Consider the following 12,273-nt stretch of genomic DNA (forward strand, 5'->3'; position numbering starts at 1 on the left):
CGAGTCTCCTGCCTCTGCCTCCCAAGTAGCTGGGACCACAGGCACCCACTACAACGCCCGGCTATTTTTTGGTTGCAGCCCGTCATTGTTGTTTGGCGGGTCCGGGCTGGATTCGAACCTGCCACCTTAGGTGTATGTGGCTGGCACCTTAGCCACTTGAGCCACAGGCGCTGAGCCAGTTCATGGACTTCTTGAAGGCAATTTGCCTATTGTTATTAAAATAAATTTGCAACGAATGGATAAAGAAAATGCAGTACATATACATGATAGAATATGATTCCATAAAAAAGAATGAAATCCTGTCATTTGCATCAGCGTGGATGGAACTGGAGAACATTAATGTGAAGTGAAGTAAGCCAGAAAGTTAAACACTGCCTTATGTGATGAAATGGTTACAGTCTCATGAGGCCCAGGAAGTTTACATTTTATATAAGGTGAAAGTTAGGAGGGAGACAGGAAGTGAAGGAAACATCCATTATGTAGACGCCCCGGGGAAGGTGGGAGAATGACCCTGTCTCCTCTCCTGTTCTGCACCTAAAAGGCAAACTTATAGTTCATTGTTAAGTGTGGAATCAAACAGACTTTAGCTTAAGGAGCCAGATGCAGCCTATAGACTTATAGTTACAATTTGTGTGTCCTTGCTTATGGGAGTCAGCAAGGGATTCCCTGTGTGACTGAGCTGTGGGGCTGGTTCTTCACGGGTGCCCGAGGCCTTTACCTTCCCTTTTACATAAGGAGTTGTGGGTGGTGGCCCTGAGACTTTTATTTCCTTTTTACAGGATCCTAGTTTGTTGGGTCCAGGGAGAAGGACTTCTGAAAATGTTCCATATGAGTAGCAACCAGAGATCGGACCAGCCTCCCAAGCAAAGGAAGAGCTCCTAGGACGGGGATCCAAATACAGTAACAAGAAGCTGTTCAAAGAAGCTACTCAGTGCTGTGATGACTTGGGTAGAACCTCCACAGCTGAGCACCTCTCTGCATCGGCCACCTCCTTAAGCTGACCTAAGTTCATAGACCGGACATGCACCACACATCCGTATCAACACAGTAGGCCTAGTTCCTTATGTTGACCGCCTCTGTGTGTTGACCTGTTTGGTACAGTTCCTTGGGTGGTCAACTTATAGACATTCTTATAGTTACCTTATAGGATATAAATGTAAACATTTTCTGTGTTTTTTTTAAAGAAAAAAAGTATGCTCTTTCTTTTTCCTTATTATTCTCATGATCTGTAATAAAGAATGTGTTCTCTTTAGAATTACCTCCTTTGGGAGGTTCCAACTCCCAAATTGCCCTTTGAAAAGGCTGGGTGGTAGATAAGAATATAGTAGACTGATGAACTGAAGAGACAAAGCCAACCCATTAGAAAGGGGAGGGACGTAATTGTGGACTTATTGACCAAACTATGAAACTTTAATTTTATAGGAACACTGTGCTTCATAGAGAACTGCTGAACTGTCGGCGTTATTTATCTCCCTAGGCACCTGTGAGCCAAGAGCTGACTCGAATATCCAGTCTCCCCAGTCTGGTCAGACATAGATATTCTCTTGATCTCTACAATCTCCCACATTTTAATACACATCCCCAATAAACTCTCATTGACTGGTTGACCCAATGATTAGAATCGTTACAATGCATTTTTAAAAATCAAAACAAGATCGGAATAACCTAAGAAATTTTCTACACATGAGGAAAATGCTCCACAAATTTTTGAAGTTAGGTGGTACCGATCTTGTTGATAGAGTCAAATGTTGATCAGATGTTAATGAAACAGATCATCAGGGACTCACAGAGTGGCCAGAAGAATGGTGTGGAGTTTGCATGTGTTAGATGTAAGGGAATTTATGCAAGGGAAAGAACCCAACTGTTTTAAAGAGGACCAATGCTGAGATAATTGTCTCAATTTTGAACAGGGTTTTGGAATCACCTATTAAACGGTCAACTGTTGACCTGCTGGAACCAGAAAAACTAGACAAATAGTAAACATTATTAGGAAGGATGTTGAAAAAACTGGAGGATTGTTCTAGTCTACAAAATTTCCCACACACTTGAAATTCTACAATGAACAGTTGTCCTCATTATCTCCCGAAAAGGTCAGAATGGAGATATAAATACATTTTTACAATTTGTGTGGACTGATTTCTGCAAAAAGGTCACTAATGTATCTAGGATAGGAAGGTCTACAGCAGAGACAGCTTGGGAGGATTTTTTTGCAGGAGGACAACTCAGATGGAGAACCAGAATGTGCTGAAAGGTGATACGACAAGGGGAAGACAATTTTTTCAGAGGGTTAAATAAGAAGGATAAAGTAAAAATGAAACTGAGAAAACTCAACCAAGACCAGGGCATGAGAGAAGGCAGGATGGTTTTGGTCAAGGAGAACGGTTCAAAACTTAATGGTTCAGTCCTTCAGTTCTTTTTTTATGGTCCAGAGATGTGGGGGCTGAAAAGGCAGGTACATAGTCAATGTCAGAACCATGCTGGGTTGTTAAGGAAAGTGAGTACTTTCAGTTTATAATCCTAGCATTGGAGAGATGAAAACCATTTCTTTCCAGCAGAGGTAACTTGGTCAGGCATCAAGCTCTGCACTGCATGAACCAAGCCTCTGTACAGGTATGAGAAGGAGCACGGTGGCCCAAACGTGAATTTCTAGAACCCAAGGCACATTTTTATTCAAATATAGACAGCAAACATCTTTGAAATCAAATCATTTGTCTCGGCATTTGTGTAGAGTTCTTACATCAATGTTTCCTTCATAGGAGAACAGAAAAAAAAAAACCAAACTGAAAATCCCTTTGCAGAATGTTCCCTTGCTTTTGCCATCTCATGCAGAGAGAAATATTTTTCTCTTTTCTACTCCAGAAAAGAGCTGTGCAGTTTTTCCATCTGTCCAGTTGGTGAATTGCATGTAAAGTGAACTGATGAAAATGGCCAATTCGGCCTCTAAAATCCCCCACAAAATCCGTTTGGTGGCCTCTGCTGGAGAAGCCGCTATGTTATAATTGCTGCTGGAGGTCTTTTCCTTCGTGTTTTATGTCCTCTAACCAAGAGGATCATAAATTAATATGACATCTAAAATCTTTGAAGTAATTACCAAATATTATGGGTTTCAATGATTTGCTAAATGTTTCTGCCCTTATGATTAATTTCTTTGACACATTTCTCCTTGTAAACATTGCCCATTGTCCAACATTACAGGGAACAGTCCTGCTTTCTTTGAGATTTCTCCCCTTTTTATTCTTGGCCTTGGGAGTCAGAGGCTCTTTAGTATCACCTCTGTTTCAAAACTGCATCTGTCTCAGGATTATACCTTATATATCCTTTTTAATAGAGTGGGGAGAATATTTGATGGCCTCTTATTTTTACAAAGACAAATGATCTTAAGACTTTTTTCTAAAGGGTAGGATCGCTTCTCTCAGAACACATACCTAGTCTTCAGGTTTGGGGGATCTCATGCCTCAAGTTAGAAGAAACTTTGTTAAAACAACTAAATACAAAAACCACTACAGAAATCTTAACATGTCCCTGGTCCTGGAAACTTAACTAAATTTTGACCAGTATCTTCCTAGAGATAAATTTACACTAAGCAGAAAATTAAATTGGCGTAACAAATCCCAAACAATGGCAAATTTTTTGTTGTGTACCTTTCTGTATTGAAAAACATTAGCAGATTGCCAAAATTTTATGATCACAGGTTGAAGACACTGGCAGAGGAAGAAATTTCGTGCCAAGGGTTTCTCTCTTATCATAATATCTACTAGAAGACACAACTCTCCCTCCCAGAAGGTCACACGACTGCAGAGGGAGCCAGTGGTGGCTTTTAGCCAATTAAAGGATAATTCTTCTTCCATCTGATTTATCTTTAAACTTTTGAAGGGTAAGGAATTGTTATGATCCTGGAAAAAGGCCACTAATAACTACATTTTAATTCATTAGAATGGTTTGAAATCAAGACCTCAAGGGGAGAAAATAGCTGCCACGATATGCTAACTGTAGTTAATAGATGAAAAAGAGATAGGCCGTAAAAGCAGTGGGAGCTAGAAGACAGCCCACAAAGAAAGTAAGCTTTAAAAGTTACTCATTGACTCTTGGAGAGGTGGGTTTTCTCTTTTTTAGTACCTCCCAGAAAGTCCTGAGCTCAGATTTAAAATCAAAGTTTCAGGTCTATATTGGCTAGTCCTGGCTCTTTACCTATAAAGCTAACATGGCCTTGAACAAAGTCTTAGCACTGGAATTGACAGGGAAATTTTCGTGGGGTGATTCTTGCTGACTTCGGAACCCACATGGTTGGTGTGGATTGGGACCAAAAGGACACGTTTGTGTTTGGGAACAGAAGTAAGCGACCATCATTTCTACTCCTAAACACTCCAGAAGATGCTGCCATCTTTGAGAAAATCCGTCTTCAGTGCTGATCGATTTTTCCCAGAAGCAGCTTTGGGCAAAGGGGAGCTCTGCCAGAGCAGGTGCTGCAGAGGAATCCAAGTCATCTACACTAAGGTGTCTGCTGGAACGCACTGGGGCAGTAAGTGTTCCCAGAAGCAAAGGGTCTGATATTCACGTTTTGGCTTTATCTACTGTGTTGTCCAAAGTGGGCTGAAACACAAGAAACCGTATTCACCCCCGAAGTGCCTAGCTTCCTCTGCGGGAGGGGTTCTAGGCATTCCAATGGTTCTTTTAAAATGTGTCCAGCCTGGCAAAGGACAAATGACTGATGCAAATGTGATAGAAGGCACAGTGTATGTCAGCTCTGTCTGTGGTACGTGCAGACTGTGGATAATTTTAATGCAGATGCAGGGAGAAAACAGGCACGATGATGGTGATGGTGCACCCTTCTAGGGTACGGGACAGACCTCGGAGGGGAGGCTCAGGTCCTGGAGACCTTGGAAACCTTTATCTAGGAGAGGTTGCATTTCAGCACTTCAAAACTTCCTATGTATGTGACTTCACTGGGCTAGTTGAGGCTGAAGAAGCTTCTTGCTGACTTACTCTCTGATGCGACCAGAGCAGAATAAGGCAAGATCTTTGCTGAACTGGATGCATGTGTGACATCTGGTATTTTTTTCAACTTCTAAGAATAAGGAACACAATTCTGGGATCATGGATGGGAATGATGTGATGACCACAGTGCCAGTTTCATTTCTTTCAAAAACTCTAGCTTCTGGCCATTCCAGATGAAGTCTAGTCCTAGGAAACCCCTCAGAAGAAATACTAAGAAAGTATGGATTTACCAAAGGAAAATAGCCCCATTTTGTGCATCAGGAGTCATTAAAAGCAGCAAGCCAACAGTTAACGTGTAGTATTTAGCTGTAAAATGAACTTGTTCAATAAGTAATCTGATGATTTTTAATTGATGTGTAAGATTTGAGGGAAAGTATAAGTGCTTTCATTGGCGAGAGTTCATTTTTGTGTTTTCAGAAACTTTATAAAATGTTTTCATGTTTTAGTATTTAGCCTTAAATAATTTTTTTTTTTTTTTGGCAGTTTTTGGCCAGGGGCCCATTTTGAACCTGCCACCTCCAGTATATGGGGCTGGTACCTTACTCCTTTGAGCCACAGGTGCCACCCACCTTAAATAATTCTTATACCAAATAAAGACTTAGGGCTTATATATATTGTCATTGTTCTCATTGCAATCCAAAACAGTGTTTTATATAGTACCTGAAATTTTAAAATATTGCCCAGAGACTGGAAATTAACACAAGTTTCTACATGGTCACACCTTTTTAAAAAAATGTCACTTAACTTCATTTGGGGGGGGGGGTGTTTCACTGGATGAACAGAGAAAGGGGTATAATGATTTAAAATGTAATCATTATAGACAATGTGTTTCTTGGTGGAGTGATATGGAAAGAATACCAGTAGGATGGTTACAGTTTAACAAAACGTAAATGCTCACACTTTAAGACTCAAAATCCAGTCAAGCATGCACATTGCAATTTTGCTACAATGAACACCCCCAGTAGCTGGGAATTCTGTGCTTTAACACAATGAGTGCTACGCATTTTTTTTTTCCTTTGAGAGTCAGTGGCCTCCTTCTTTGGCTTCCTTTATATTTTTAGTTTTCACAAAATGATTTCACCTCACAACAATGATCTCTTCTTTCCAAATCAGGTTTGGGGGGCTGTGCCCTTCCTTTATTTTCTCTATGCTTCTGGAATGTCAACTTTGCTGCCACGCCACTTTCAGTGCACAACACACAAATAGGCTTCTCTTCCCTCAAACTCTCAATGCCTTCCCTTTTTATTTTTTATGAATTATGGGAATTTAAAGAAAGCTTCAGTAGATTAACTCATATAAATTTTGTAACATATGAAATTCATATGCCAGATAAACCCGTTTCTTTGTTCCCCACTGGAAACGCTGATGGGGCACAGACCTACATTCTACAGACTCACATGCTGACCTGTTCCTGTCACTGGGTGGGTCCTGAGGTGGGAAGTGTCTTCCCCAGCCTTGGCCTAGGGTATTGCTCCCTCATCAAATGAACAGACAAAAAAAAGGAGGCATCCCCCATTCACCCCAGTCTCTGCTGGTATTAACCAGCTCAGAAAACACTACCATTATTAACCTGTCTTCTCTATTAACACAATTGCTATTTATTTTTCTTCCTCTTTCTTAAGCCAATTATTGTCTGTGTGTATGAGTGGGAGGGAGACAAAGGGGGAGAGAGAGAGAGAGAGAGAGAGAGATATCTTAGTCCATAGAGAATTATATATTATATACTGGTCCAGGGATTGCATGGGAGGAAGTTGTCAATTTTCCTGGCAGGAAAAGATGTGTCATCTGGGGTCTGTTCAGGATGGACTCTGATGTTGTGTTTTAAAAAACAGGTAGTTAAGAAGAATATTTTTAATCAGAAGGAATAACATAGGCTAATTCTTAGAGGTTGAAACAAGGTGGCCTTCACCAAAATAAAATCAATTACCATACATATTGTCACTTTTTTCACTCAACAATGTGTCCTGCTGTCTTCATCCAGGAGTTTGAATAAATCTGTCTCTTTCCTTTTTTTTTTTTTTTTTTTAAACACAAGTGGAATCTCTCAATGCTGAACAGATTGGCCTTGAACTCCTGGGCTCAAGGGATCTTTCTTCCTCAGCTTCCCAAGTAGCTGAGATTACAGGCATGAGCCACTGTCCCTGGTTTCATTCTTTTTAATGGTTGCACATCATCACATTGTGTGGCTATGCCACATTACCTTTTGCTAGGCCTTTAGATTGTTTTCAAATTGTTGTAAATGATTGCCAGTATTTCCTTAAGAAATATACCCTGAAGAGAAATTACAGGGGCACAGGGTTCCCATGTGCTAACTATGAGGGCCGTCTGGAAAGTATCCAGCCACTGTTAATACTATTTTTTATATTCCACGACTAGACATTTCTGCCCGCCCTTGTATATTTTGTAGATACATTGCTAACAGGTGTCCAGAAGGATATATGGACTCATACCTGGCCCAGCAGTATGTGAAAGTCTGCTTCTCTGCGTGCTGGTAACTCGGAATGGGATGCCTCACTTTCACCTCTCCCAGTCACTTCAGCGATGATCTTTATTTTGCTTTTCTTTAAATTTTCTTTTCCAGGGTACCAGAGAGATGGAGCGCATCTATTCCCAGGTCTATCAGACGTTCATGCACTTCTCTTAGAGAATCAACCATTTACTATTTGTAAATTAGAATATTGTCTTTTTATTGTTTTATAGAAGCATTTTGTCTGCTATTTATGCACTCATGTTTTCCTCAATTTGAAGTTTCTCTTTTGGCTTTGTTTATAGAATCTGTTACTATGCTTAAGTTTTAAATGTTTATGGATTCAATCCCAAAAGCATTAAAACAAAACAAAAAATCCCTTTCTATTGCGGGAGGCTACAAAACTGGCCACAGCTTTTGCCCTCTCTATCCACACCCTTTGCCATCAGACTTTGCTACTTTGCCCATCAAGAGACGGCACTCACTTCCCCACTTGCGACCTGTGTTGGCCAACTGAATACGAGAGGAGAGACCGTGTCAGCACGTGCTGTCTTTCTTGAAACTCAACCTCCACCTTGTGAAAATTCAGACTGGCTTTCTGGAAGACAAGAGTCATGTGGTCCAGTCCCCCGATCTATGCCAGCATCTAGCTGACCAGAGGACATGCTGGGTTAGGCCGTCCCAAGACACTCAGCGCCCTTCCACCCACTAGCTGACCACAGCATCCGGCAAGCCCAGCTGAAGTCAATCTCACCTGGACTCAATCAGCAGCACTTCCCAGGTGACCTCTCCACTTGTGAGCCACAATAAATAATTATAGCTTTAAAGCACTAAGTTGTGGGGCAGTTTACTATGAAGCTGTAAATAAATGATTCATCTATATTTTCTTCTAACATAAAGGGGTTTTTTTTGTTCTTAACTCTTTAACCCATGTAAAGTTTATTTTTGTGCATGGTGTGAGGTAATACGAGGTATTTATTTCTTTTGCTAAATGTGTAGCCAATTTTCTAAATATATTTATTGACGTTCCTTTTGCCACCGATTTGAAATGTCATGGTTTTCATTAGCTAAATTCCCGAATGCACAAGGGTTTGCTTCTGGACTCTCTAATATATTCCACTGATTTATTTTCCCATTTCTGGGCCAATAACACAATGTTTAATTACTTAATTTTAGAGTATGACTTGATATCTGGAGCCCTCCTAGGGAATAACGGAGGAAGCCAATTGTTAGAATTCAAGGAGAGGGAGAGGGTCTGAAATACTTTTGTGTTCCCCACAGACTCTAGCTGACTTTTGTGGAACCACTGATGGCGGCAAATGTATTTTGAAAGAGGAAACATTTGATCTTCTATATTGCAAAACTATAGAATTCAGCATCCTAGAAATAAATTTACAGCTTCATTTACAAGAATGACATTTATGGTCTTTATCTCTCATCATCCTCACACCAGCTCTGTAACGTAAGGTAAGGAATCTGAGAAGGGCTGTACCATCCTGGTGATGAGGGAGACAGCAGAGGACGGGGGACCCTCACCTTTACCATGTATATTCTGTTTTAGGCTCCAACCACTGTACACGCCTTACCCTACTTAACTCTCATAACTTTGGGGTTAGTACTATTTTGATACCCATTTTTCAGAACAAAAGGTGAAATGCAGGAGAATAATCAGACCAGTGTTTCTCAACCATTTTTATCTCATGGCACACAAGGAAAGTGCTTTGTTCAAAAGACTTCAAAAATTAATTATAAGAGGCCAGGTGAGGTGGCTCATGCCTGTAATCCTAGCACTCTGGGAGGCCGGGGCAGGTGGATTGCCTGAGCTCAGGAGTTGGAGACCAGCCTAAGCAAGAGTGGGAGTGAGACCTCATCTCTAAAAACTTGCCAGGTGTTGTGGCAGCCGCCTGTAGTCCCAGCTACTTGGGAGGCTCCAAAATTGTAATGCAAGTCAATGAAAAGGTAAGAGAATAACTACTTAATTTTCTGCCAGTTTTCCAAATCATAATTATTTTCTAAAGTGAGGGGCATCTGCTTAAAACTGAAAACTAATGTTCCTTTTAGCAAGAGAAATTAGTGCAGCATCATAGCGTCACTGATGCTGAAAGAAGTTTCCTCCCTGGCACCTGGGCTCCCTGACTCACTGGCACCTGCCCGTTTGTTTATGCCCTGCCTGCTACGAGCTTGGCAGTTTCCTTTACTGTAGGTGGACAAGAGCCTACTTAGCACAACCCAAACCTTCCCCAGCTTGTGCAAGAATCTCATGGCATCTGTTGCAAGTTTCTTGGTTATTATATATTAGCCTTTTATCCCATCCATTAGCTTGTTAGAAATGCAGACTTAGAATCTGCATTTTAGCAGGAAGAATGTGCTATTTTCAATCCAATTAAAATCCAGATGATGTGTGTGCCCGTTAAATTCTGAGGTTCACTTGGAAGAAATCTGTAGAACACATACTTTTAGAAAGAGTTGTATGTTTTGTTACTTTGAGGCTTTAGTGTTATATACATAGTTCTTATTGGGAGATATTACAGCGTATCATCCACAATTCTCCAAATTGGTTTCCTTCTCCAGAACACAAAGATTTTTCACTGAGCTGTTTTTTATCATTCCTTTTTGACAAATCTTGAGAGGTTGCTAGCTCACCAGGAAAATAATGTGCTATTTTCAATCCAATATAATTTGCTTAAGTCTACATTTTACATAACAGGTTCGTGCTCTTACTAAACTTATACATTTTATATGTTTGCTTCAGGCAAGGCATTGGGGGCATCCCCCTAGCAAATATCCCATCTTGCCTGATGAAATCAGGAAGGCGCTTCTGGTGTCAGGGGGATGAAATGTCTCATGTTCAGGGCGAGACTCAAACGCCTTGGCCAGGGGCAGCCAGGACATCTGGTCCAGTCATGATCCAGCCCCTTGGCTGAGCCGTCAGCGGGGGCGTTGAAAGCACTGGATCTTCATCGGAAGACGTTGCTATGGTCATCAAAGGATATTTGTGATGGAATCTAGGACACACCCATAGGGAATAAATGCAGTTATGAAAAAATAATTACCAATAAAACAGTGAACTAGAGAAGCCCACAGACTGGCTCAGCCTTCGTTTTCTTATTTTTTCTCATTTATCTTTATTCCTTGGAAATAGACTTAAGAATGTTTCAGAAAGAACATTTTTACTATCCACAATAATCCAAAAGAATAAATAGAGCAATTCCGTTCCAAAGGCATTGTGGATACTTCATGTGTATCCACAATTGATTAGCTGGTAACAATTGCTTTAAAAAACAAATCTTAAATTCTCCTTTCTCACCTAAAGGATTGTAGGGAATACCTGCAAGGCTGTAGGCAGAGATAGAAGCTACACAGTGGTTCACTGTTGTGGGGTTGAGCCGCCTGTTCATGTAACTTACTCGAGGAGACCCCCCTGCCTCCAACACATCTTCTCAAACTTACTCCAAATGAAGAGTTTCCACAGCATAATCTACTGCTGCTGTGCCTGGGGGACCTTAGGAGTTTGCAGACCTGAAAAGGCCCAGCTGTGGTCAGGGACTCCTGTCTTCTAGGGCCCTTCTCTTTCCCATTGACATTTTTGTATCCAACATGAATCTATTTTCTAAACCAATATAGCCATTAGCCTTTTCTGTTAGGAAAAGAACAATAAAAAGTCACATAAATCTGGCCAGGCAGAGTAAGCCGAATGTTCTTAGGTGCGGGGTCACAAGAGCGTTTCCTTGCACTGTGAGCTGGTCACGGATGGTTATAACCGGCAGAACCTCAGCTTTGCAGCAGGTTGGCAGCCCCAGGCAGGGAATGGAGATGATCTCAGGGTAACAAAGAATAAGGATGGGGGCGGGGAGCAGGGTAGTGGTGCTTCAGGAGAGGGAACACGAACATGGGGTGGAACAGAAAGGCAGGTATGTCTAGGAGGGGAGCAATATCCAACAATTAATTCAGGGCGAGCTGGTGAACTCTATTCTGGTTCCTCGTGAGATAGTCATCCAAGTGGATGAGACCAAGTCTATTCTCTATGTTTATTCCACTCTTTAGTATTCACGGGGCTTGGATAATTTTAAGCATCAAGTAGTATGTAATTTTCAAATTTTTAAATAATTTTAAAAGAAACTAATTCTGGCAAAAAGGAATACAGAGCCTAACTGGACAATCTTGAGCCAGGAGTCCCCAGACCATCAGGCAGAGCTGCCAGGGAGTGACCTACTGGCCAGGTCTGAATACAGATGAGGGTGTATGATCTACAGTCTTTCAAAATGAGGAAGGGACAAAGATTTTTAAATTATAAACACTAATCCTTATAGCTGTCAGGGCCCAGGACTGGCCAGGTCTCGGGCCCAGCTTAGGTAGGTTCCGGACGCGGACCACTAAGCTCCCTTGCTCAGGAACAGTTTCTCTTAGGTGCTTGAGGGCTTTCTACTTTAGCTGGAGAGAGAGAGAGACAGAGTATCTTAGAGAGAGTAAAGGTCTTCTTAGAACAGATAGATCTTAGTCTTTAGCAGAGCTTGGTAATCTTCAGCAGAGACGCTGTGCTGGCGTTCTGCAGGCAGGAGAGGAGACAGAGTCAGAGTAAGCGTGTCCGTGATAGAATGCACACGCTCCTGACTGCCTTCTCCTCCAGCCTAATATAAGGCTGAGCTCGTGCCTCTCAGCACCACAGGTGTAGAGACTGCCAATTCACCAATGCTCTCATCTCGCGAGCTCACTCATGCTTGTTAGAACCAAATCTCTCTCCATGCCCTTTTCACCAAGGTGTTCCATTACAGGTATTTCCTATAACTCTCACTCCTCCTAGCCATAGGCTA

The sequence above is a fragment of the Otolemur garnettii genome, unplaced genomic scaffold (genome assembly GCF_000181295.1).
Source record: "Otolemur garnettii isolate 467f Iridium unplaced genomic scaffold, OtoGar3 scaffold00126, whole genome shotgun sequence".
Taxonomy (NCBI): domain Eukaryota; kingdom Metazoa; phylum Chordata; class Mammalia; order Primates; family Galagidae; genus Otolemur; species Otolemur garnettii.